At 41.1% G+C, this 27,730-nt stretch overlaps 1 long non-coding RNA gene across 1 annotated transcript; it reads right to left on the bottom strand.

Moving 5' to 3' along the window:
* On the bottom strand, positions 1–27,730 carry LOC125324213. The gene is made up of 4 exons (XR_007202866.1): positions 27,138–27,730; positions 7,138–7,247; positions 5,911–5,960; positions 1–841 (listed from the first exon to the last, which is right to left on the bottom strand). It is a non-coding gene; the product is annotated as an uncharacterized LOC125324213 (long non-coding RNA).

Genomic DNA, 27,730 nt, shown 5'->3' with positions numbered 1-27,730 from the left:
GACAGGCAGGGCAATGCAACTGACGCACATTAAAAATCTGCATCATTATTTTAAAATATGATGTGCAGTTACTAGTAGGCAGCCTACTTTTTTTGCCAGAAGACATGAAAAAACCAGCATTTATTACATGAATAATGCATTTTCTTGTTTTTATATACAATGTGCCATTTCTTCATATACATGAAGAAGAAGTACAATATGCAGTTAGTACATTCTGAAATAAGAGACATCAATTAATCTTGGAGATTAAGTTCAGGTCTTTTTGAAGTTATTTTTATAGTTTTTTAATGTTTTCCTTTTTTGTTTACACTGAAAAAAGAACAAAGTAAAATTGAATGCAAAAATTTAAGCCCTTGATTTGGGTAGAAAGGAGTAATGAAAGGTTAAATACTCTGTGTTGTAAGCATGGAAATTATAATTGGGCAGGGTTTGTTTAACCAGCTGCGACCTACTAACTTTCACACAAGAATGATAAGCACAAATTGTACCTAAGGAAACCAGATCCTTTTCAGGGTGAGATTGGTATTCACACTCCCCATTTCCTCTGTTTTACATCACAACCTGTAAACGATACCAGCAGGGTGAGAGCAAGCAGGGTGAGCAGGGTTTCCTCCCAGGGCAGAAGCACATACGCTGTCCAGATGTGCGTCATCTTCACTGATTTTGGTGGTCAAGGACTGTGATCTGCCTGTCACAGATGCTGTTCTTCCCCACCTCACTGCAGGACATGAAGGGTGACTTCTCTGTAGCCATGCTTGCAGAGGAGTCCCAACACTTTGCCACTCTTCTGTGATGTGGCATCTGGCTTCTTCAGAGAGAAAAGAAGAACAGCCCACTGCATCTAGATCAGCCCAGAAAGAGATGAAAGATTTTCAGTGCCATTTCCTAAGAAACAGCTAAAACAGAGTTTAATCCCAAATAGAATCGATTTTCTACATTATGTGAAAAAAACCCCCAAATCCTAACCCCCCCAAAACATGCTTTGTCATGCTCACAGAGTGATTAGTACTTTTAAAACATGTATGGCTAAGAGCCTTGACCTAGTTTCATATGCCAAATCTGGGAACAAAGAAAAAGGCTGGGGGAAGGGAAGAACAGGATGGCACCACTGCACAAAACCCACAGTCATACATTGTCTTCTTTCATCCTGCTTCCAACATCTGCTTTTAAGACAGCAGTTGCTGTGGGAGTCCTTTACTGTCTTCTGTAAGGTAACATTTCTGCTGTACTCAGTGCTTCTGCCTCTTTCTAAGGGACACTGCTAGGGCTTAGGTAAGCTAGTAAGGCTGGATGCAGACTACTATCCACAGCCTTCTCTTCATCCTGCTGCAGCTCAACTTTGTGTAACATGAAGACAGCAAAATGAGGAAAGTAAGAGGATTCATTTGACCAAATGCAGATTTTGACAATGTCAGCACCTCCCCTGAGTCCCCGGGGAGAGAAAGAGGGAATTCTAGGACACAAAACATCTCATCCAAACCCAGGGGTCTGAAACAAGTCATCCCTTTGAAGCACCTTTTGTTAATCAGGGGAATCGTCTCAGGTACAGATGACTACAGTGAGATGGGCTATTCTCAAACAGTTCACATTAATATTAATTAATTTTAGTCTTATGGAAATACATATATATATATTTCCAGAAAGATTTACATTATAACTATCTTCTGTTTCTCCCCCAGAGTCAGTAGTCAGTCAGTCAGTCAATCCTTCCTTCCTTCCTTCCTTCCTTCCTTCCTTCCTTCCTTCCTTCCTTCCTTCCTTCCTTCCTTCCTTCCTTCCTTCCCTCCTTCCCTCCTTCCCTCCTTCCCTCCCCTAGCTGCAGGTCCTTATCAGAGGGAGGAAGGGAGAGAGGGACAGGAAAGGCAGGGCCTGCTCACCCCAGAAGCACCTGGCAACCACAGATGCAGGTAGCAAGAATAGTTCAGAAGATAAGAACGCAATTTAATTAACTTCTGCTATAGCCCTCCAAATGCAGGCAAGCTGGAAGCTAAATTACTGCTTTCATCATAACTAATTGGCAGTTGCTATCTACAAGGTGCTTCTTGGCTTGAGTTAAACAAAACTAGAAAATGAAACATTAATTGGTAATAACTGATAAAGCAGGGACAAAAAAAGACCAGAGGAGTGGAAAGGGCAGGAGCAATTCTTAATCAAAGCCTTTTCTCCAGCAACTTGCAGCTCTCTTTCTGGCACGAATGCCTGTTTCTGTGACAGCCTGTGCAGGACAGGTTGACGCAGATGCGAAGGGCGTGCTGCAGTGGTCACCATGCTGCAGTGGTCCCCAGTTCCTATGCTGTAGGGGTCCCTGATCCCCATGCTGAAGCCACCCCCAGTTCCCATACTGCAGCTGTCCCCACATTCACTGCTCTCTGGGCACCCTCACATCTACCTCTCTCCAGTAGGTGAGGTTTTGCTCTCGGCTTCCTTTGTATCTGAAACACAGAAAAGCAGCAAATGATAGGAAAGTGAGTGTGGCTGGGCCACAAGCTGATGGAGAGACACAGGCAAGTGTCAAAGCACAGGAGGAGAACAGGCAACTTAAGAAAATTCAGTGCTGTTAAAGAAATAAAAGGGCATACATATGTACACACACATTTTCTAGGGTGTGACAGTGTCTTGGATGTTTAAAGTGTAAAAGGACAATGTGTAACTGCTTATAAGTTAATACATTTAAATTAACTTCTTTGAAGAAGTGTAATAGAATAACTCTACAAAGTATTATAGGATACTGAATTATTTTCTTGCTGTTGCCAAGTTACAGGTTCAAGAGTACCTGATCAGGGTGCACAGCATCAGGACTCACAGACCTCTGCTGATTATCCGAGAAGAATTAATGGTCTGGAATGCCTTCTCTGTCACAAGATGGATGCTCCTGAAATGCACCATGGCTTTATTCTTTACTCAACATCCTTGTGACTCCAAGAGTAGCAGGAAGTGCATGGCATGAACTGCAGATATATAGGTTCTGCAGCTGAACTCAGCTCCTTGGTGCAAATAAATCATATTTGATTCAGTCCTTGCTGATAAACTAGGATGGCAATAAAGAGTAACTATGATAAGCCACCATTCTTGGTCCTAACTCCCAAATGAGTTCAGGGCGGAAGGACACTGAGACTCATGAACCCACAGACTGAGACAATCTGGGGTGGGGACAGCATGAGCTTGAAACACAAGTCTACTAAAATACTCTGCTCTAGAATTACTATTATCTCTTTTCTTACTGTGTCCAGAGAAAACTCCTTCTAAATCTAAGAGTAAATGTGCTACGAATGGCCTGTGTACAACTTTTTATGGTAATATGTAAAATATTATAAAGCTTAAAAGCTTCTCAGGGCAGTCTGAGACAGGAGTACAAAATACAGTGGCTTAGACAAAACTAGGTAGATAAAGGAGGGAAAATAGCCTGAACAATAAGCCTGTGACAGAGTTACTTTCCAGTAACTACCAGCCAGATAAGAGCAGGGGAGGGCTGACGAGCATCTTCTCAACTTTTATAGTTCACTGGGCTTGTAACTACAACTTCCAGGTTTTGTCATTGACACAAGCTTCTGCCCAAACCTTAACATGTGTTTTCCTGTGTTTCCTGCTGAGCCTCTCTTTTGCTGGGGAACACGATGATCAGAAGCCAAAACAGTGTGCTGGGAGACTACTTCTAAACCCATCTGTCTGCTGGTGCTAACAGAGTCACACAGGGAGTCAGCAGAAGGGCATGCCTTGCTAGACACAAGTTTTGAGGAAGGAGATCCTTGTGACATGGCCAAAAAACTGTGCTTTCTGAAAGGAGCACAATTGGTCAGGGTCATCTTGATACAGGGTCATCTCCTAAGATGTTGTGTGCTCTTTCTCTCCTTTCCTAACTTCCAACAAGTCACATGTCTGCAATTTATTAGTAGGTTTCATTTAAATCTTAAACAAATAAAAGTTAAAGGGCAGAAAAACCCTCACTACCTAAGATTAATCATTAAAGAAGAGGATTTACATCCTGAAAATGAGATTATCTGTTTGTTTATCCTTTACATGTAGTGCTGGGATTAGAAGCAAGAATATTTTCAAAGTTTTCTTTCTCTGTATGCCAGCTGTTGCAGGAGACTCTGCACATTTTCCACCCATCAAAAATTGCCTGAAGACTGGCAGAACACACAGCTCAAGGCACTTTCAGATTATCATTCCCTTTACAGACATGTATTTACCTTTACTTAGCAATATGCACTGACCGAGGACTCTGGCCCCCAGGAACACTCTTGCAAACTTAATGCAAACCTGGCATTAGCTGCAGGGTTTTTCTTTAATTCTTGCTCCTCTTTTTTTTGCTTGAGATAGACCAATTATGAAGTATTGTCTCTGATGACAGGGATGTCATCTAAGAGGCTTCTTAGGCTATAGTAGTGCCCAGTGAGCTGACCTCTCACGGCATGCTGGGACATACAGTGACTCAGCCTAAAAAAGGTATAATTTAAATATGTAATATTGCATGGGGCATCAGCAGCCCAGATAAGCTCTACCTTTGAACCTCTTTCTGTGTGGATATTCTTGGCACCTTCTACAGCCAAATTTACAAGCTGTACTTCCTCTGTACTGTGATGACCAGCATGATAAAAATTGTGAGGGTGGCATTTAAGAACTAAGGTAAATTTTAGATTTAATGCTTTTCATCTTTACAATGCTTTAGAAAAATCCACAAGTTAATACAGCAGCCATTTTGTGGTAGCTGCTGATATTTAAGTTACAATAAGGCAGCAGAAGCAGGAAGGAGCTAAGTGAGATGATGAGTTAATTGCACAATTGGGGATTCGACAGTGTGACCCTCAGTCAGATTTCATTATCACTGAGCTGCGCTGAAACTCTACTCCAACCCCGGGCTGCAAACTGCCTCCAGACCCCTTAGTCTGGCCTTACCCACCCACCATTACCTGGGTTACAGGCAGTCTGCATCTGCAGTGTGACACAAACCCACACCATTTGCAAAACATGCCTTCCTGCTCACAGCTCTCTCCTTGCCCTGTTGTTTCCCAAGGCTGCTTGAATGCACCTTTCCATACCTGGGCATATGAAATGGCAGACTTGGATGTTGCCCACATGCTCTGTTCTTGCCCAGCCTTTTGACAGAGTGGAACACACAGTTCTAGGTGGCTTCACAACAGGCTACACACTCAGTAGAAAGGAAACACATAAACTAGGCTACAGGGTTATGCCAAGTGTGGTCTGTTTCTTAGTGAAAACAGACTAGAAAAAGCCCATTTCCTTTTTTCGTTTCTTTTTTGTTGGTATTTGTGCTCAATCTCAAGATACTGTGTGCAAGAGAAAGGTCTCAGAAACATAAACTTACCTGGGCATAAAACCAATAAAATACTGAACATTTACATATGAACACAGAGTTAAAAAAATAAAATCAAGTCCCACCCTGTCTGAACTTATGTTTTCTCACAAATTGTTTTACAAGTTATACTGAATTCATAGGATAGCACATCCCACTCATTCATTCTCTGTTCTATTGCACATTATTTCCACTACAATTTATCACTCATATCAATGATGTTTATCTGGTATTTCTGCTGAAGTACCAAAAAAGTGTTGGTGTTGTATGCCTCTGCTTAGCATCCTACCATCAATCCTTTCTTCTCATAAAGAAACCAAGTAGCATATTTCCTACTCATCAACATGGCTTGTACTACCTGTAATGTTATCCCACTAAACCACTGAAAATGTTCTTTTCCTCAGCTTGCAAAATAGCTTACAGGCATATTCATAATATTCTGAATAAAAAGTCTGTAAATTCATACATCTACATGAAAAACATGACCTCAGAAGAGTTAGGTTTAAAACGTGATACATTTGTATGGAAATGTCTATACTAGATCTATATTAAACATATTTAGACATACAGTAAATGTCTATATCAGATATACTTACTAATGGCAATATTCAACAATAATTTTTCTTTTGAGTCTCAGAACTTCACCCTATGAAGAGATAATATTTTCTTCTTAGTATCATGTAGGACTTACATGTACTCTGAATCTAGCAAAGCCGAAACACTTGTAACATTTTCTATTCATATAATTTTAAAAACCTCTCTAGATTTTGTTCAGTATTACAAACATCTGAACTATGAAACTCCAAAACCTTAAGGAGGTTAAACATTAAAAAACATTTCAACCAGTGTGCCAGGCCCTGGAGACAGCTAAGTCAGTCTTGTAAATAAATTCAGAATTATTTTATTAAAGTCTGGTTCATACAGTTTTGTTCACAAATTCTGTAGTATTTCCCCAGAAGAGCCTGCAGCTTGCAGATATTTCCTTGTACACTTGCATAGCTTACTGAGCTGGCAAAAACGTGAGGAGTACATTAAACTAAATAATTTATGCTCGCTATTTTAAAAGTGGAATAGGCATTAAGGGTTTGTATAGAAGGAGTTTGATTTTACTACATGGTAAATTCCTCAAGGCTGTGCCTAACCTGTGATGCAGTCAGCACAAGACTGACAATCACAAGCAGTTTAATACAGGATCTATGTTCTCATCTTTAGACACTGGATAAATAAGAATTTGCAAAAGACAAATTCTATAATACATAAACATAATTGTATGTTTACATTTATTACTTTATAAAATAACTATCACATCTTCTAAAATTAAAATATGTATAGAAATAATTATTAGAGGAAACTTTCTCACAAAGTTTCCATCTCTAGCTAGGACCACTGTTGGACACTTCATATGCAGAAGCCCAGAGCAGTTCTGCACCCATCAACATAACTACAGCCAGAATTTATGTCCACACCTAGGCTGGAAATAGTTTAGGAGCAATGTCCATTAGCATCCACAGCCTTAATGAGCTCTGTGCCTGTGGACTGCTGCTGTTTTCCATGCCCCTCTCCATCACGAGCCTTACAGCTGTGCCCATGGGAGACCACGGGGAGAGGGTGCAGCAGAAGGAGCCAGGCCACTGTCTAGACACCCTGACCACATCCCAGCCTCCTGCCCTCTTCTGGAGTTTCCACACCTGCCACTGGCTCACCCTCTCCTTAAAGTAACCACTGAGTAAGTGCAAACACTAACTCAAAGCTGCCACTTCACCTATGTGCCAAAACCCAACAGTCCTTCTCAAAATCACTTAGGAGCATCCTGATGTCCTTACAGGGCTTTGCAGCCTGCTGCACAGTGCTTCTCTCTTTCGAGTGATAGGGTTCAGCATCCTATCAGAGTCTCCGTTTGTCCAGCTGAGTGGAAATGAAAGCTTCTGGAAGCCTAAAGAGGGAAAAAAAACATTGGAGTTGAAGAGTCACCTTTTGAAAGATGAACTGATAATCTTCTTCTGAACCACTCAAATAACTTCTTTAGACAACTTCTCCAACAACATTCATTTTACTCATTCCTTATGTATAACCGGTATAAATACACAGGGCCTTGTAGATCAGCTATTGGAGATAAGTTCTGGAAAAAGTCAGAGTTTATATATTTTTAATTTCTGGGGAAGTGAAATATATGGTGAAAGAAATAGTGACAAAACAAAAAAACCCCAAAAAACCTCCTCATACTGGCATTAAGGTAGTAATAAAAACCACAAGTCTGCCTGGGCCAAACTGGACACATTGAATGCACTTTTATTTGTACCTTCAAACCAGGTTGTTCAGTTAGCACATAATGTTCTGTGCTCAACTTCCAGCCAATCAGCACTGAATAATATAAAAAATATATGTGTCTTGCCAGTACCTTGTTAGTACACAGTACCCCATGTAAAAGACAGGAAGTAGTAAGTGGGCATAAAAGTATTGAGACCAAGCTCTGTTCTACACGAGGAGAAAAATCCTATTTAATGGCCTTATTCTGGCCCACTTACTACTTGTCAAAATTTTGCAGTGTTTTCAGCTGTAAACTTGATGATGCTTAGGAACTCATGAGAGGTATCTGGATTCTCTCCTTTAGTTAACTAAAGGTTTTCTCCATGGGTTTTAATGTGAAACCAGAGTCATATAGAACCACAGAACAGCTTGGGTCGAAAAGGCCCTTAGAGACCACACAGTTCCAACAGCCCTGCCATGGACAGGGACACCTTCCACTAAACAAGGTTGCCCAAGACCCCATAAACCTGGTCTTGAATGCCATCAAAGCAGCCAATCCTCTGTTTCACTCCCAGAATTTCCAAATGTCTTTCACCTGCTGAACTGCTCTGACTTGTTAGACTTAACATTTCTTTCCTAAAATATCATGAACATCAATTCTGTGCTTGCTGTCATAAAGACTGGCAGCTCTTCCTACTAAATCAATGCAGATTTGCAATTCTGTGTGTTTTCATTTACTCTAGTTTTATGGTATAATAATTCACTGGGTTCATTGAAAGTCACAGAAGAAAAACATTTCTCATTGAGCATGGGCATAATGAAACCGTAGCAGCAGCAGACTTAGAGGCAGTACCCTATTTATAAATCAGACAACATTCTCAAAATTCAATCAGCTGCAAATAAAATATGAATATTTACAGATAGTCACATTTTCAAATACATACAAATAATTGTTTCTCTATATTACTTGTCTGGAAAATCGGTTTTCCTCCCCACAAACACAAAAAACTACACTCATTCCCTCACAACTCCCATTGGCTCTTGTTATGTAGGAGCCTCAGAAATTTTTGCTTATTTATATAAAAATAATCCTAATTTTCAAATAGGAACAAGTGGTACTTTTCCAAATGGTTTAAGTCATATTTCAAAAGTGTCACAGGTACTTTGAAGTCCAGGGGTGCTAAAAAAGCACACTAATTCCACTGCAGATCAAGAAGAATTATTGTTGCATGTATGGCAGGAAAGAGAAAGATCAAAGAGGGGGAAAAAAAGCCATGTTTTGAGGGTTGACTTCCTTCTCTTAACTAAGTACTAACTTGACTTGGGTTAGTGGCAGCTTGCAGATAGGTCTACCAAAGAACACCTTGGCTCAGTTGTAGAAAATTGACTTATTGCCCAGAGAACAACTCTTCTGAGCACAAGGAATATAAAACATGTATTAAAAAATCAGTGGTGAGCAATTGCCTTAGAAGTAAATGGGCAGACATGAGCAGTGTCTTCCTGAGAAATATTTCAGCCTATAAACAAAGGCAGTAAAGCTGGGCACTGAGGTTTCAAACACATGGGATTTCATCATTCTGAAAGTCCTGGACCAATATCAAACAGACTGGTCTGCACGAGGACTTACTGCACAGCGAGTCTGACCTGGTTAAGCCTGTGCCCTTCATGGCACAGCCCATGGGTCTTGGCTGTCAACCAGCCAGGCAGTGGCAGGTGCTGCAGAGCACACAGCTCCCTTGGCATCACACAAACAGCTTTCCTTCACACAGGCTGAAGGGAAATACCACAGACCTTGCCCTGTTTTGGGTGGGCAACCACACCGCTCATAGCACTGGCAGGTCCCTCAGTGCAGACACAGCCTGTGACATCCTGAATCCATCTCCTTTTCGTATGTAAGGAAGCTTTACAAGATTTGTTCAATTTTTGCATATTATTCTGGAATAACAGATGCATGAGCACCTTATCACTGCCTCTGTTGGTTGTATTGATTGCCTCTTGTGTGTGAGTTTGATAAGTTAGCTAATACCCACTGACGGTAAATGAGCAAAAACTGTTTCAGAATGCATGCAGCAGCCACTAAATGATTTGTAGAGGAGAGGAGGCATCTGAAAATGAAAAACAGAGTTGCTGCCATTCTGTGGGAAAGAAACCATTCTGCATTTAGCCAGTAAGAGAGCTCCAAATGCTTGGAAGATCAATTCTTTTCAACAGGTTGCTCAGGTTCCTTTGAAGACTTCAGTGCTGCAGGATCTGATTAGAAATGAAGACTTGTCTGTGAGAGGGAATGGAAACCAGTTTGGGGGTTGAAGCAGACCCTGGCCAGCCCAAAGAGGCAGAACAGCTGGTCTCACTGCCTGGGTGCCCACCAAGTGGCTTCAGAGTGCAGCAGCCCCCTGGGACAATGGCTGTGTGCTGCCAAAAGTTGCATTTCAGTGCTGCAAAGGTTCCTGCTCAGCAGCAAGCAGGCAGCTCTGACCATACAGCCCTAAGTTTTTTTCTGGGGGATCATCAGGGTATCAATTTGTTTGGGCCAGTGGATCTCAGCCATACAATGCAGAATCACTGTCCTGCTTGTGCCAGGACAGCATGCAAACCATGTAGTGGTGGAGCAAGTCTGTTCTGGTGCAGTTGACAGTCTCTGGGGTTACTGCTGACCCTAGGACTTCTTTTACAATCATCCCCAATGTAAGGAAAGACGGCGTGTAGGACACTGCTCTAGAAACAGCAGTTCATGCTCAGAAGTTTGCAAGTCACAGCTGCAGCTGCATGTGTCTTTCCCTCCCCTCCTTATGCTACAGCTATGAGTGACCCAAAATGAGACAACTGACTGTCATGATAACATCTATTTTTCATATCTGAACTCAGAAAAAAACTAGTGGTGTGTCACACAGGAAATGTTTTACTCTCATTCCCTCAGCTGGTTCATCTCCAACAACTTCTGAACCTTCTGACCAATTTTAAATACATTTGACATAAGAACAGAGGTCTCAAGGGTAAAAAGTTCCTTCCAGTTTTGCAAAATCAGCATTCAGCTAGTGAGGAGAACTCCCTGCTCAGGGAAAAGGAAAGGAGGGTTTGATCCCTGGCTGTTTTGTTTGGCTTGCTCAGCTCCCAGGAGGCAGCAGCCAGCTGGGTTCCCAGCATCACAGCCAGGCAGTCAGCACATGCACAGCTACAAACCTGCTGCAAAACACAGTATTTCTTGCCTGGCTAGACAGCAAATCACAGGCACTTCCCATACTCAGGAATGAGCTGAGGATACTCCCTGGTAGTGAGGGATTGAGCACGGGGTGCATCAGGGATGCAAGAGGAGGCTGAGGGGAGATGGAAGAAGTGTACTAAGGAGCATGGAAAGAGATGTCAATATAAACACAGAGAAGGCACAACAAGCCCCAAAGAATCTCTCTTTGTTTACAAATTCAATATTGCACACGAGATCACTTATCTCACCACTGTAAGGCAGCTTTCTCTGGAAGAGAGACGACAGCTGCAAAAGAAATGCTGCACAGAGCCCTACAAAAACTTAGCATGTATAAAGCAAGGTCAACTCCTGAACACCATATATTAAATACAGGATGTTAAAAAAAAAGGGAAAGCCAAATATTAGGCGAGGAAGAATAATTTTGGTAACCCTGGAAGGTAGCTTTTGAACCAACATTATGGCATCGGGATGGCATGGATGTTTCCCATTGCAAATAGTGTTGACCATACTGTTTTTGGTAGTGGGAATTCATGGTTTCACCACCCCAGAAAAATGCATATTTCAAGGTCAGATTGTGATTGCTAGCCTTTCTGCATACCACAGGCTTTAAGACTTCACCTGTGCCTTTTGAATTCAATTAATCTCCAACCTCCATCAGTCCTCTCTTGTGTATTTTTGGCTATGCTTCATCGCTTACCCAAGTCTTAGACTTTGAATAAATCACTGATGTGACACCATTTATTTTTATGTTGTATGCTAATACACACCCACTGCAGTTCCTGCAGTCATCCGTGATGCTGTTCCAAGTATTGTTCAGGACTGCCACCCAATTGATTATAAGCAGAACTAACAGATACCCTCTTGGGGCTGACTAACTCCATTACTGCTAGAGCAGTGTGAGGAAGATGCTTCTAACCTTTCTGTCCAGGGTATGGAGAGGCTGGATCCAATAACAAAAGGAGGCTTGCTGAATGTCTGCCAAAAGAGCATTTTTCTGAATGACCTGACAGGCCAGGATAAGTTCCATCTTCCTTATTCCTGATAGATACAAGAGCTAAGGAAAGGGAAAAAAACGTGTTAGGCATTTCCTCTGCTGTTCACTTTACATAAACTGCTCTCTGTTTTGTAGTACTTCAGCAGCTTAATTAAAGAAAGGAGGAGTAAGGCAGGGCATTATATTTGTATGCATTGTTATCACTGAAACATGACTCAATGTAGGGACCGAGGAAATATTTCATTCATTTATGTTTAGTGAGTTGTATGCTCAATTCTACTCAGTAGAGCAGAGTGCTAGAGAGTGCAGCCATGTGCAAACAGGCTGGGAAGAGAATAGATACCAAAGAAAACATATTTGGTTTTCCTTGGTAAATTTTTAAATACATGCCACCATGCTGCAAAGTACAGGTCATGACTGAGTTGATGGCAAAAAAGAGACCTTGTGGAGAGCTTTAAAGAAGAAATGTCCATGGCCTGGCAGTCTGTGATACTGTTTTTATACACCTGTACAAAGAGGAAAGGATTAAGTATGCAAAAAACCATTGAAGACTAAACTAATTTTCTTCCATAATTTAATACAGATCTTTTTGCTTATTCTGCAGATTAAACCATTCACCTGCACTATACGATCTCTTGTACACATACTAAACTTTCCAATATGATTGTCAATTTCTTGAATGCTTAATGGTAAGCTACATGGAATATATCTGAAATAAAAGCAAAATTATCTATCAACATGGAGCATGACAGAAAGAAGCCAAACTGAAGATAAAAGGAAGATTATGATAAATTCAGAAATACTTTTTACTTCTTTCCCCTTTTAAATTTAGAACAATAGTGGAATTGGTGACTCTAATCCTTAATTTAGTGATATTAGGATGATGCTTTAGTTTTCAAAGGAGTTTTGTAAGAAAAAGAATATGTTCTCATTATGTTTTGTGGTTGACTTTACAATGATTCATTAACTCCTCCAAGATGAGCTTGGTCTATGCCAGTGAAAAATCTGCTTGTTTAGTTTAATCATGCCTTGTTTCAAGTATTGGTTACTAATGTGGGGGTTTGTGCTGCTGTACTGTCTTCTGGGCTCTGATATACACTACTGCTCTAATGCAATTAGCAGCTAAAGTTTCTCCCCAAGTCGCTTGCAAGTGCTAAACTTGTTAGGAACAGCCCAGTTTTCACAGCAGGCTGGACTATATGCAAGGGTATTGGATTCAAACAACAGCATAGGTCTGCAGGTAGTCAGAAGGGAGTCCTGCTGCCCAGGCTTAGCCACAGGGAGCAACTGACAGAATGCTCTCCCTGAAATCAGGAAGAGGATTCACAAGCTGTTTCTTTCCTTCCTCCTAAACCCTGATATAAAATACACACACACACACACACAAACTGGTGTATTTTGTGTGCGTATACACACATACTGATCGACTCTTTAAAGAGTAAATCAAAGCAACTGTAAAATCTACTTGTTCTAGTCACTTTCCCCAGAGGAAAAGCGAAGATAATAAATAGCCTTTTCCTTGTGCGGAGATTGGGTCCAGTAGTCACTGAGTTGAAAAACAAAGACCAAAGAGGTCACTTCATGAAGTGCAGCTTAACTCTAGGAGAATAAGCTTGCTTTGTGCTCAGAATTAGAAAACTGTCACAACAGTTTCCGAGGTCCTGTTTCGCTACCTATGGGGTTTGGGGCCATCGCTTTCAGGTCAGGTCCCTTAGGAACTCCTCACTTTGAATGAAAATACACTTTCGTTGCAAAATTGCCAGTGTTCTACACAGATGCAGTGTTTTCTTCACTTTCACTCCTCAACAGCTTCAAATTAGTATTATTCAATCCCCAACTATGCAAATAAGAAACAACTCATGCAGCATTTTACATTTCTGCCTGAATAATTTTATGTATTTTATACACTGAAGTTTTAGTGGCTTATGTGTGAGCCTAAGCAGACTAAAGGCTTGATCCTATCTGATCTAAAGAGATTACATCCCATGAAACCTAAAAAATTATCAGTCTATCTTTCAGAGAGCTGTCATTTTCCAAGAGAGATGTAACGAATATTGGTGGGATGGAATATTTTCCATCTGAGATGTAGATTCGAAGAGCACAGGTCTCAGGTACAAATGGAACTTCCTAAAACCTGCTTCCACTGCAAAAGCCTTATATAACCTAAAACCAAAACCACATGGATACATTCAAAAACTTAACTTTCCTTCTGTTGTAAACAATCCACATCTAGAAACCTACATCCATCATGTTCATTTCAGTGAGACACCTGCATTCAACTTAAAACATTTCTTGGCATCTGAAATGGTGTGATGGATACAAAGCAAATGAGTGTTTTCTGAGATACCTGATGGTTGCTCAGGATTGCCCATTCAATTGACACGGACAGCACTCACAAAGGGCAGTCAGTTGCAAGCCTGTAATGTCATAAGGAAAAACAAAGGGAAATAGGCTAACTGTTCCTATTTAGAAAGGACAGCCTTTTGCAGAGAGATGAATAACCCTATTTCAGACTAGAAATTGGGCAGAGGACTGACTGCCAGAGAGGAAGTTTAAACAGACAAGTAGAGTACATACACATTATTACTATTAAAACAGTGATTTCATAACTTAAGAAACATTTACTCTAGATGGCCCCAGTATGAAGCAACCCTAACACAACTTCCCTCATCTAATGAATTATGAGTGCAGTCCATCAGCCGACAGTAAACACATGGTCTAGATGCAACCACTAACTCAGGAAACTTCTAAAGCACCAAGCATCAGAAGCTGGGCACTGTTCTGCTTTTAGCATTCCTTCCCTACAGATCCATCACTGCACTCCTTCAGATGCAAGACCACAGAAATACTGATCTGGTCTGTGATGCTCCATCTCATATAGTGTAAGCAGATGTCAGAAAGAAAGGCTTTGACTTTTCGGTACAGAGTGCAAAGGAGTAAGATACTCCCTTTCTTTCTCCTAACATCAAATTGGGTGTTTTATCAGTCAAGCAATCAGGTCACAGAGAATGTGAGAATGTGATAAAAACGCAAAGAGAACCTAGAAGACATAGCTCTTAATCTTTTAAAATCGGGTGTCCTTCCCTGCCTGCAAAGTAAAGGAAAGAAAAGGTGAGGAGACAAAATAATACATGAAAGACACCACATGCATCAATAAAGAATCATATGGGGCACAGCCAAAATCAACTCTAGAGTCTTAAAATAAAGAGCGCTGTGTTATTATTATAAATGGCAGTCTCAGTTAACCAGTATAGACATGTAAAGAGCCTGTACAGAACAGCCATCAGCACACACATCAGCTTGTTATCATGTAAAGGGGAAATATAGAGAACAATAAAAGATATTAAAAAGGTGACTGTGTCAAACAAAACCAAAAAGAAGCAAAATTCAAACTAAAGCTGCACTGTCTACCTCTAGTTTTCTACCAAAGGATGTCCCTTGTCATCGAATGGTAGAAGAGGAATACTGAGAAACTGAGAACTGGGGAAACACTGAGGAACATAAAGAAGCAAGGGGGCTGTAAGGAACAGTACACACAACATAAATGTGTATTTTTAAATGTAAATGACCTTCCACTCCAGGAATAGAGAGACAGTCAAGTAATGGGAGTAATTCCGACACATCTGACAAAAGCTATTTTATGAGGTAGAGGAATCCACAAATGCAGGTGCACTCACTACATTAGCACTGCATAACAGAAAAAGAGATCTTTTCTGATGTTTCAATCTGAATCTGAGCCTCTACCAGTTCATACTCTAATGAACTGTGAACTTCATCACATCAAAAGAAGATGTAAAAACATCACCTCAGAGTACTGCATTAAATAAACTATATAGGTTTATATTGATATTTAGACTGACTTAACCATCTTCTCTAAAATGAAGATAATGTTATGCTTACTGGCCTTACATATGTGTCTGAGGTCTTACTTTCTGTCATAACTTTTCACTCAGTTCTCATAGCAGAAAATGACAATTTACTGCTATTTTCCAGGGATTTCTAAGTATGCCACCTCAGATGAATATGTCCTCTTAGTCCCGTTCCCAAAAGAAATGCAGCCAGGCAATGATCCAGACTACTCATCTGTCTGCTCTACACGACTTTTAAAGCAGTTGATGAATGTTAATGAAATCTGACACAGAGACAGAACTTTCAAGATACTAAGTTCCTACAGGTTTCATGAAAAAACAGTAAATGAAAAATTCAGTGTAACCTTACCCCTTATTAATTACCAGAAAATATTTGTGTTTGTATGTATGCATGTATATAATTGAAGGAAAAGTTCAACCAGCAGTAGCTTAACTAGAATTTCTATTTTGTTAGAAAGCTGAGTATCTAAACAAGAAACACAAATTGCCAAGAAAAGAGACCTCCTTGCTTTATGGAATCTTTCGGGTTAATGTAGATTAACCTGTTTGTTAGTTTGGTCAAGAAAGTTCCACATGTCAGATTATAGTTCAAGAAGTTCTTGTTTCAATGAAAAAGAGTTGTGACAGAAAATTAGATTTTCCACCAAACTAAGTTGAGTGGTCATGGCTCACATATCTTAAAGATGTCTAGGTTTCAGCTGCTGAAAATAAATGCTGCTGGCTTTTTAATACAGACTCTGAATTTTCAAGAGGAAAGTTAGAAAAAGGGTTAAGACAAAGACAAACCATGACTGAAATGTCGTCTATCCTACACACCCAACTTTGCTGTTGCAAGCAATCACATCCCGCAAATCCTTTCCATAAATGAATCAAGCCCCACTTTAAAACTGTTAGTTTTCTACCCTTTTCTCTTTCCCTTCTAGAACTTTGTTGTCAGATTCTTAGAAATCCCCTATTAATTTCAAGACTAAATTTATTCACAGTGATTAGATCCATTTGTTCTGCTGCCAAATTTGGCCTTTAGTTTAATAGCTTCCCTCCATTCTCAGTGCTTATCTTTCTGGTGTATTTGTGGAGAATAATGTTATCTTCTCTCAGCCTTCATTTTTGCTAGGATAAACAAGCCAATCTATTTCCTTTGCTTTTGTAAAATGTGTCCTCTATTTTGCCCCAGCATGCCAGTTTATCATCTTTGCCCCCATTCCAGGCTGAATTTGTCTTACCTGAACACAAATCTCCAAATTATACTTAATCATCCAGGTAAGGCCTTACCAGAACCACATACAGGCATCAATTTCCCCTCTATCTAAATACTCATTGTCTGACTCACAGTTAGAAATAATGGCTTTCCTGCCCATCACGGCTGTGATTTGTTGGCAGTTAACAATCATCCCATGGCCAGCTCTACACCCAGTTCTTTCTCCTCCTCTGTTGCCTCCAAGTAATAAGCTCAAAGCCCACAGGAGAATTTTCTATTATTATGCATAACCTTAAGATTTGTGTTATTGATGCTTATCTCCTCTCTACTGCTCTAATCCTTAGAACTCTAAGTTCTTCCTGCAAGGTATTCAATTTATTTTCCATATCAGTTTTATCTGCCAGCACTGCAATGTCCTGGATTTAATAACACCTCCTTATGTTTTCTACTGAGATCATTAATAAAACTGTCAAGTCATATGGAGCTGAACAAGAAGAATTTCACCAATAACCTGCTTCCAAGACTACCCTTTGTAGTCTCCCCATTACCTCAGTCCTTATCTTCTTTGTCTTCCTGTACAAATTGTCATCTCCTCCAGCTGATAACTCCATAAATGACACTGACTTCTCTTGCCTCTCTTATTTCATTATCATTGTAAAGATCAGCAGAGCTGGAGCAATTTTGATATTTTCCTACCTCTGGTGGTGAACAAAACTTGTACTTCTTGTGTGCCTGTTCTTATATTGCACTGCTTTTCATAAGAAGGCTGTTAAGATATTTAACTGTGTTCATTTGATCAGTGAATTCTGCCTGCTCCTTTGGACAAAATTTTGATATTTTCACTGGGAAAAGGTTTTTCCTGTCAAGCTTTGATAAGCAGCATGGCCTTAACTTTTGAAACTAAACCCATTTCCCCATCTCGACATGCAGGCAAACAGCTCCTACAACAGAAATGCAGGCACACTTCTCTCTGTATTTTTTTTCCAACTATAGTAGGTAGTCTATTTAAAAGAACTCACTTTTTTCCCTGCAGACCACACCTCTCTGAAATCCCCACAGCTAAAACAGCACTAACCTAGCTAACCATGTCTTCTCTGTTGCCAATTCCATCAGCCGATGGCAGAGTGTGACAAGGTCCAGGAGAACAGAGAAGGAATCCAGGATAAAGAGCTGTTTACCTCTGCCTGCCTTTTCTCTTCATCTGCTTCCATCTCTAATAATGACAAAGCAATCTCTTGCACCAACATAGGGTCTTCTATCAGCACCTCAGCAAATAACTTCTAACAAAGGGATAAAATGAAAAGGAAAGAGAGAAATCACTTACATACAGATAACAAAGGCCTTTAAATACTTTAGGGGACCATTCAAAAATTAATCGTAAATCATGACTGGATTTGTTCCTGATTAACTACCCATGCAAGGCCAGAATTGTGCCCACCCTGACCTATCCTGGCCCCTAAAAATATGCTGGCATTTTGTCTTCTGCTTTGAAGGCAAAAGACACTGAACCTATAAACGTGGCTTTACTCAAAGCTTATTTTATCCATAAAAAAATGTTATTTTATCTATTTTTTATATCTAATGCAAGATATTTATCTTTTGACTCACTATTCAGCAGGCTTTCAGCTGTATATACCTCTCGAAAGTATATATACCCCTGTAACCTGGTTCTCTTATTACTAGCTGGGGCCATTCCTCCTCCAAAGACTGTGCAGATCCCAGCACATGCACCAGTGTACCTATGATGGTCCCGAAATGGGAACAGCAAACACCTATGGTCTGCAGAGCTGGACCCCTTTTCTACTGAAGATGGAAGCCTCCAAAAGAAGAGAAACCCCAGGAAATAAAAATGATCAAAAGCTGCAGATTGGTCATGTGGAAGCTGGCAAGACAACACTCCATCATCTGTTGTATTGTGGGAGTGGTGGCAGGAACAGCTCCTGGCTCTGTGCATGGAGATGCTCCTTCTCTATGTCTGTCCCAGCCTGTACAACTGGGCCACCCTGCTCATAGCAGACGGCAGGTGTGGCCACTGCTATAGCCGAGTGGCTTCACACTTTTCTGCTTATGACCAATGAATCACAGATCATAAGAACATGTGAACACAGCCATGCAGTTATTAGTAATAAATGCTTAGATTTCAACACCAGCCATTCCCCACATATTCACAGCTACACTGAAAAAACAGAGTTTGGAAAGACAGCACCCCAAAGTTCAGTGTCAGAAGCTGTGTAACTTTATTCTGTCCTTCTTATCCTGTACTTTGTGCACTTGTAATTCTCTGGCTCTGGATGGGTGGGATAGGACAAGTCATCTTTACATGCTTCTTCACAGAGCTGCTACAAGGAGAACAGCGTATTTTCTGTTTCCAATGAGGACAGGAGAAGTAGCAAGCAACAACTAAGCTGACTAATTAAAAAAACCTCAACCTGCTGAGACATCCAACATCAGTAATTTCATTCACAATAATTAGCATTTATCAAAATTATACCCAACCAAATTTGGAGTCCTACACCAGGAAATAGTAGACATTATAGTAATAATTTACTTCAGCTATAACAATATTTGCTTTAATGTCAAGTCTTTCTTTTCTTTGTAGACTGTACACACACACAAACACAAAATCTGGAGACTTATCATGACCTCACATCAGTATTAACCATGTATATTTTCCTTCTAATTAAGCTGGTTGTTTCTACTTGCTGCCATCATGAGGTCAAGAGTTCTACGTTTCTGTGGTCATTTGCAGGAAAAAAAAATCTTGTTTTAAAGGTGGATAGAATGTATCTTCACCAATCTTAAGCAATAAGTAAATAAATTAAGAATCACATAGCTAGAATTTAACCAGGAAGTGTAATTGAACTAGCAAGATCACACTGGGACATTCTACTTGAAAGAGTTACTACTAACATAAGCAAAATGGAACTTATGTTCTTTTGAATCAAAGAATTCTAGAAAGCTTCTGGGGTTTTCATAGTTAGCCACTTACCAACTATTAGCTGCAGTACTTATTTTTCTAGATTACCTCCTTTAGTGTCTGTTTTTGGTCTGTATATGCTGTGGAGTTCCTGGTAGACACACTCAAGAGCTTTGGGGATGGAGCACACCAAACCAAGAGAAGGGTGAAACTCTAGCTAAATAAATGTTCCTCAAAGTAGAACTTAAAACCAACAAAAACAAAGAAAGAACAAATAGGTCTCAAATAAGGCTTTTATTAATTGTCTACATAAAAAACCTTATGTCATAGGTTAGCAAGCATAGTCCCGGAAGGGACGTCCTTGCTAAGGGGTGCTTACAGTTTCCTCTGGGAACTGATAGAACCTATCAGCTGGCCAGTTTGAATATGGACAATTCTCTAAGCCACTTAAAGTTGTGATCACCTCTGTGATCCACATTTAAGAATAGGCAAACTCCCCCTCCAAGCTCTCTCTCGTTTCCGCCGCTGGGACAGGTGGCTGCGGGCCCCGTGTGGGGGCCAGCGGGCCCGGCCAGGCCCTGCTTGGGCCGGGCCGGGCCGGGCCACGGCCATCCTGGAGCCGATGGACCTGTTCCAGCCGTGGAACCCCCCCCACTGCCTTGCCGTGGGCAGCCGGAGCGGCTCGGCTCTCCCCCCTCTCCACTGAGATAAGAAAAATTCAACATTCCAGCTGCAAAGCTGCAAGGCCGAGGTGAGATTAACCCTTTTTATTGCTGTGAAGAGCTGAAAACCTGAGGGAAGAGAGAGAGGAGATGCTTAAAGCTGAAATTCTGTTGTGAAGCTATGATATATCAGAGTATCCTGTTGTAATTTCATGAAGATATGGGGGGTGGAGTGTTCAACTCGTGAGCAGAAGCACCTGTGCTGAGATAGGCAGATGCTGACGCAGCTGTAATTTCATGAGAAGTTTGGACAGGGAGAGATGAACCAGATGAGGACTTTTGCTCCAAACGGGAAAGGAGAAAACCTCAGTCCGTAGAGATGAACCAGATGAGGACTTTTACTCCAAACGGGAAAGGAGAAAACCTCAGTCCCTAGAGATGCTCCCAGAGATAGTCCTAACGATGAAGATGATGAAGACCCTTTGCTCCCAGGGAAGGAGAAGGGCCTCTGTTTTTGTTTCTGAACGGCTCAACCTTAAAATTGTACCCCAAAAAACTTCAAGAGTGGACCCTCGAAAGCAGTTGTGGGAAAAGCTGCAAGTCGGGGGAAAGGACTCACACGCAGGCAGAGAGACTCCTCTTCCTGAATGGACTGAACAATATTTGGAAGTGGGCGGCTGTCTCGTTGTGATAATGTTTTCATAGCATGAGCAAGAAGAGACTTCTCTTTCTAAATGGACTGGACAAGGTTATTATGGAAGTGGTAACAGACTGAACATCTTAAGGGTTGTCTTTTTACATTGTCAGTGGGAGAAGGGAGGAAGGTGGGGGGAGGAGGAGAGTTCTGAAGGTGGTATAATTTTTTTTCTTCTTTTAGGTCTGTTAATAAACTTCTTTATATTCTTTCAAGTTTGGTGCCTGTTTTGCATTTCTCCTAATTCTTATCTCACAGCAGATAAACAGTAATGAGTATTTTGGACCAAACCACTACACTAAATTGGTGTTTCCGCCCGGTTACAAACCGAACCCGCGACACCTTACAATAGCTTCATTTGCAAGAATAAACAGCAATGCTTTATTGCACATCAGATATCAAACATCCAATATGAAAATAGAACTGTAGTCGTAATAAATGTAATTATATTGGAACACATCTAAGTAGTCTCATTTGCTCATGAAAACAGAAAATGTTTAAAATTCTCTTTCATTAGCTGACATGGTTTATTAACCACATTGTCACATCTACTATGGTTATGCCTGCCCATTAAAACTGCCTGCACTTAAAAATAAACCCTCAGATAACCAACAAAAAATCACAAGGTCTGTGGGAAGAGGAATATGAGCAAGGGGCTCAAGACAGAGGCAGGAATCCAGAAGGGACCTGAGGCAAGGAGCTCTTGGCTTCTGGGTGTATATCAGCTGCTCTGTGGCTGCTCTGCATAACCCACAATGTTGCACAGCCAAGGGATTGGGAACGAGGGGCAGTTTTGTACCTGCAGGTAATGTGTGGATTCTGTATGTGAAGTCACAGTGCACACACATCCAGCTGGGCAGCTGTACTCAAAAGAGTAATAGACTGTGGCCAAAGGGCAGGGAAAGTTGTACCACCAGGTCAGGATACTGATGCAGCAATCCTGAGGCCAGGCTAACCTCAGTAATTACTTCCATCATTACTGTTTAATATTCTGTACCCATAGGAAAACTAATGCCCCAGTGCATTGCAAGATGCAAGTACCAAATCCATTGTAATGAAAGGGCTGTGTAAAGCTGGTGGGGGAGGAATCACTTTTTCTCCTTTTTTTTTTTTTTTCTGGGTATCTAAATAGCGTGAGACTTTTTATCTATTGCTTGATTCACCATAAGACTGCAATTCTTTCCAACAGTCTTACTTTCAGGTGTTGGATACTAAATTTTTTACAGTCGATGTGGTGACTGGATGCCAGGTGCCCATGAAGCTGCTCTATCACTCCACTCCTTAGCAGGGTAGGAGAGAGAGGATATAACAAACTTATCATAGGGAGAGATAGGGACCAGGAGAGATCTCACCAGTTACTGTCATAGGCAAAACAAACCTGACTTGGGGAAAATTAATCTATTGACATTCAAAATCAGAGTAGGATAATGAAAAAGAAAACCAGATCTTAAAACAGCTTCCTCCCAGCCCTTCCTTCTTCCTAGGCTCTACTCCACTCCTGATTTTCTCTACCTCCCCCTACCGGTGGGGCAAGGGGACAGGGACTGGGAGTTGCAATGAATTCATGACATGTTATCTTTGCCACTCCTTCAGTGGCAGAAGTCCTCATGCTCTTCCCCTACATGGAGTCCCTCCCACAGGAGACAGTCCTCCACAAACTTCTCCAACCCAAGTCCTTTCCACAGGCTGCAGTTCTTCTCAAACAGCTCCAGCACGGGTCCCCCACAGGATCACAAGTCCTGCCAGAAATCTGCTCCAGTGTGGGCTTCTCTCTCCATAGGCCACAGGCTCCCAGCCTCTTTCAGGCATTCACTTACTCTGGTGTGGGGTCCTCCAGGGGCTGCAGGTGGATCTGTGAACCACCATGGACCTCCATGGGCCGCAGGGGCACAGCTGCCTCACCATGGTCTGCACCAGGGGCTGCAGGGGAGTCTCTGCTCTGGCACCTGGAGCACCTTCTCCATCTCTTTCTCCACTGACTTTGGTGTCTGCAGGGCTGTTTTTTCTCACTCCTCTCTCTAGCTGCAATTGCTGTTGCACAGGTTTTTTTTCTCCCTTCCTAAATCTGTTATCCCAGAGGCACTACCACTGTCACTGAGGGACTCAGCACTGACCAGTAGTGGGTCCATCTTGGAGCTGCATGGCATTGGCTCTGTCAGACATGGGGTAAGGTTCTAAAAACAGTCTTGTAGATATATTCCCTTTGGGCCTCTACCTAAAACTTACCAATAAACGCAGTGACGTTAGCCAACAAAATTCACATATAGCTAGAAATCAAGGCAAAAATCAACTATTCTTTATTTAAACAGAAGTTTAAAAAAATTCTATTTATTTATATATATATAAAAGTTTTCTTGTCAATTATCTATGTACCCACTCTACATGAATCATTTACGCTAAAATTATTTTGAGCCTTTCATATTGTTTCAGAACAAAATTTGAGATCCAGTGATGCTGGCAATATTCCATTTTTGTTGCTACCAGTGAGGAAGCACTGGTGGCAACAGCAGCACAACATTGAGCCTCTTGTACCAAACCCCCAACTTCTGTCTGTGGACTAAAAGCCACATTACAAAAGTTAGCTAATTAAGCTTCCCAACCTGCAGCCTCTGAAATCAAAGCTCAGAGAAAGGAAACACCTTGTGACAAGATGTAGAGGAAAGCTGAGGCAGATTTTTAGACCTGAAGAAAAGTGTGAGGATTTGAAATGCTGTACTTTAATTATTAGCACAGGAATTCCCAGCTATCTGAAATTTTTCAAAGTGCACTACGAAGCACAAGTTTTGTTTGTATTTTCTTTAAAGTCTCTTCTCTCTTACTCTAAACATGACTAGTTCCTTATGTACTTCATTACAGAAAAAAATTAGATTATCATTTTATTTACCTTCCATGCCTCTCAAATACTATTTCTAGGTGTCTCAAACAGTAGCAGATGGGGCTTTAACATGACGTATGAAGCTCTGCAATCTTTCCAATGTTTCATTTCTTATGTTGAGGAAATGATTGTGGAAATACTCACAGCACACTTAGCCAGCTAGGCTCTCAGTTCAGTGCCTCAGAAAGCCTCGAGCTGCCTAGAGAGACTGCACAGGCGATCTAGCACTTTAGTAGCTCCAAAAGCAGCAAGTTGTAGCTGCAAAAGCAGGAGCAAAGAGGTAGAAATATAGCCCTCGCTCTATGCTTTAATTCTGCTAGTAGATCACGCTCGGTCCGAGACAGAGACACACACAAGCTGTTAGCAGAGGGGTAGCCAGAGCAAGAGCGGGGGGAGGCTTGCTCCGCTCGTCTTTTATTCGGGGGAAGGGAAAGGGGAGAACTAGGGGCGGACCCAGGGTAACCAGCCAATCGGACTCTGTTTCGGTGGAATCCCAGTTACTTTCAGTTTTACCCGCGCTTAGAATGAAGGGGATTCAGAGCACGTGGTTCAAGCAAGTCAGGGCATGCCTGCACAGCCTTCGGCCTGGCTGCACCTCAGGGGCAGGCAGCAACAAATGATAGCTTTCTGCTCTTGATCTTCAGGTCTTCTATTTACAAAACATCCGTGGACTTCATTTTTAAATTAGTACAGACCCACCTTAACACTGTAAACCCGTGCAGGCTTTAATCAAAGTTTCCCATGATGGATTTCACCTACTTGCCCAAAATGGCTATACTGTAAATTCAACCTACTTGTTGGTTTACTATGTCCCTCAGCAGTGGGGTGAAGTTGCAAACACATACATTCATCTTTGTAGGTGCTAACATACATTGAAGCTCAAAATCAAACCCTGGATGTTTATGCATGATGTCAGTAATCGCTTGGGCCAAAGTGAATCTTTCCTTTGGATCCAAAGCATTCTGATAAGCTTCAAAGTAAACAAAAAAGCTGAAGAGATACTCCAAGGCATGTTTAGAAATGTTTGTTTGCCCAAATACTCATTCTTTTTTGGGGAGAGATTTCTGAGCATAAAGGTTGCTGCCTGTACCAAACCACCAGTAACCTGCTGCAGCATCACATTTGTGGTACAGGATATTACTGAATGCTTCATCAGAAGGCTCAAGAACAGAACGCAGAATAAACTACTCACAGGAGAAATTTCATCCAAATTTTGCAAAGTTAACATTTGGGTTTTTTTCTACTGAAACATGAAGATCTTTATGATACACATTATTTCTTTTAAAAAGTAACAGGCAGTGTACTTACTGCTTTAAAAACACCTGCTTCTTTTGACAACTAATCCCTTCTCATATATTTGAAAAGCTCCATTTCCCTCAACCTGAAACCTGTTGACTCTTCCAAGACTTCTGTTAACACATTTGGCAATGACTGTCACTGTTACTTAATATTTTTTGGAGAAACTCTAAATTAATTGAAGGTGTAATTAAAGTTGCGCAAAGACTCAAGCCCTCTTAAGGGTCCTTTATCAAGACTAGCTCTTAAGTTCTTTTTAAATAAAAATTTTAATTACCAATGCCCACAGCTTAGGTCAGAAAAAGGAATGTTCCAAGAACAACAGCACGTGTGAACTCTTGAGATAGCATTGTAGTTCTTTTTGGTCAAATGGTAGTTAGGAGATTGAAAATATGAACATCTAGTGCTCTTCCTTCTGGACATACCAGTAATGTCACTATGCAATAACCTAGATCTGACTCTCTTGCATTAACACTTAAGTAGAAAAGCATCTGTGTTCCTTTCCATACTGAACCAAAAGATTCTGGAAGAGGAAGATGCAGAAAGTCTTAGGAGGTAACTTGGTTGCTGAGAATACAGATTTCAACACTCAAGTTCTCTGATTTTGACCTTCCTGACCTGAACTGTTCTGAGGAAGCTAAGAGAGTGCTTGAGCAATAGACTAATAGCAAGCTTTATGTTAAGCTAATCTGCCGTACAAAGTGCTTTTGTTTCCTCATTCATATGCATGAACTCTGTCCCAGATGGAAAGAAAGCTAGCTAAAATTTTAGCTAAAAGTGAGACCTCCAGCAACAACACACCTGTACATTTAATCCTGCTTAGATAGCTGGGTTGTGAGAGCAATTCCAGAATATACTCTGTGATGCTTTTGGAAGAGAATTACTGTATTTTTGCTGTAGAGGCTTCATTATTCTCTAGCTGGAGCTTTTTCTTTATAAAATAAAGCAAATTCCCTTGTACAGAAGACCCATGATAAAAATGAAAGGTAGGTGCACAGAGGTAGCAGGGTTATATAGCAATGGAAGGTGAAGTCTGTTGGGATGAGGGCAGAAGCTTAGTGAACTAGGCAATTAGACAGAATTTACATAGCTCTGTACCCTCCCCCTGCCCCCACCCCCCCGAAAATGGGAGAGTGGCCTTAGGAGATTTCCTAAACTACATACTTTTAGTTTTAAAAGGTTTTCTATTTAAAGCCTCTTCAAGGGTACACAGGAGATTCCATAACACCCTCTACTATTCTTATTTTGAGAAGTGCCCTGTGTTCCAGGACTGAGAACAAAACATTTCAAGTGTGTGAAGACGACCTCAATTAGTGCCATTTCTCCGTGCTTCTGAAGTGGTTTATCTGCTCCTTTCCACTTCCTGACACTCACAGCACTGTCCTTGGGACTGCTGAGTCCTCTAGACAGAAATACACTTCCAAGCTTCTCTGGGTCCATTCCTCTCAACTTGTCTAATCTTCATCTTTCAACACTGAAATCTTTGGGCAGAAACCCTATATGCTTCCATGGGGCATGGAAAAATACAGTCACATTTCTGGATTGAGAGGGATGAAGGGGAGAGCCCTCAGGATATGCAGCAGCCCTTGTGGATAACAGTGCTATATACATTGCTTAATACACATTTTAGTGTTGGTTTTCTTGTTGCTTTTTTTTAACTACATAATAAAGCATGGCACTTTTTTCTCAGGTTAAATAACAATGAAAAAATATATAGTAAATATAGAGTGATATTTATAGAATAAATATAGTTGCTGGTTCTAGCATTCATATGCATACGCAACAGGAAATGTTGTTGAAAGGGAATCTTATGCAACCCAAACTGAACTGATTGCAAATCACTGTTTTCAGACAAAAAAAATTCCGTACCTGACTTTTTTTTCCAGGAGAGCAGTTTCAGAGGTCCAGAGGTCAAGCAGCATAGCACATTGATCCACAGAGGCGTGTGCCCAGCCAAGGATGGGCTTGCTGCCACTGAATTGCTCACAAGTTACATTGCCTAAGACGAACCAAAAAAGGAGAAAACAAGCAGACATTAGTATCACAGGGATTTCCACATGCCTACAGTCCCAGGGCTTGTGGTAATTCTGTTTATTTCTAGCACGGGGTTGTGGTTTTTGCTTGCAGGGAACCCCAGACCAGGAAAAGATTTCAAGTTCCATAAGCTTTGGCGCACCCCAGAGTATTCTGCAAGGAAAAGAACAAGCGCACCAGCCATTTGGTGTAAACATATCTCTTTCATCATCTTTTAACAAATGTTCTTTGTGAGGTTCAAGTTCAAAAAACCCACATCAGGAAACATAAAGCCAGAGAAAACACAAGAAAACTAAGGGAGGAAAGTGAAGAGAAGCTTAATTGTTCACAACACCAAATCCTGTTGGTATCATCTGTTGTGGCCAGTTAGCCTGCAGTACAAGCCTCAAAGAAAGTCCACTGGTAAGACAGTCCCTAGTATCACAGAA

Source organism: Corvus hawaiiensis, chromosome 3, assembly GCF_020740725.1.
Source record: "Corvus hawaiiensis isolate bCorHaw1 chromosome 3, bCorHaw1.pri.cur, whole genome shotgun sequence".
NCBI lineage: Eukaryota > Metazoa > Chordata > Aves > Passeriformes > Corvidae > Corvus > Corvus hawaiiensis.
Note: the sequence above shows the minus strand (reverse complement) of the source record. Positions and strands in the feature narration are given on the sequence as shown.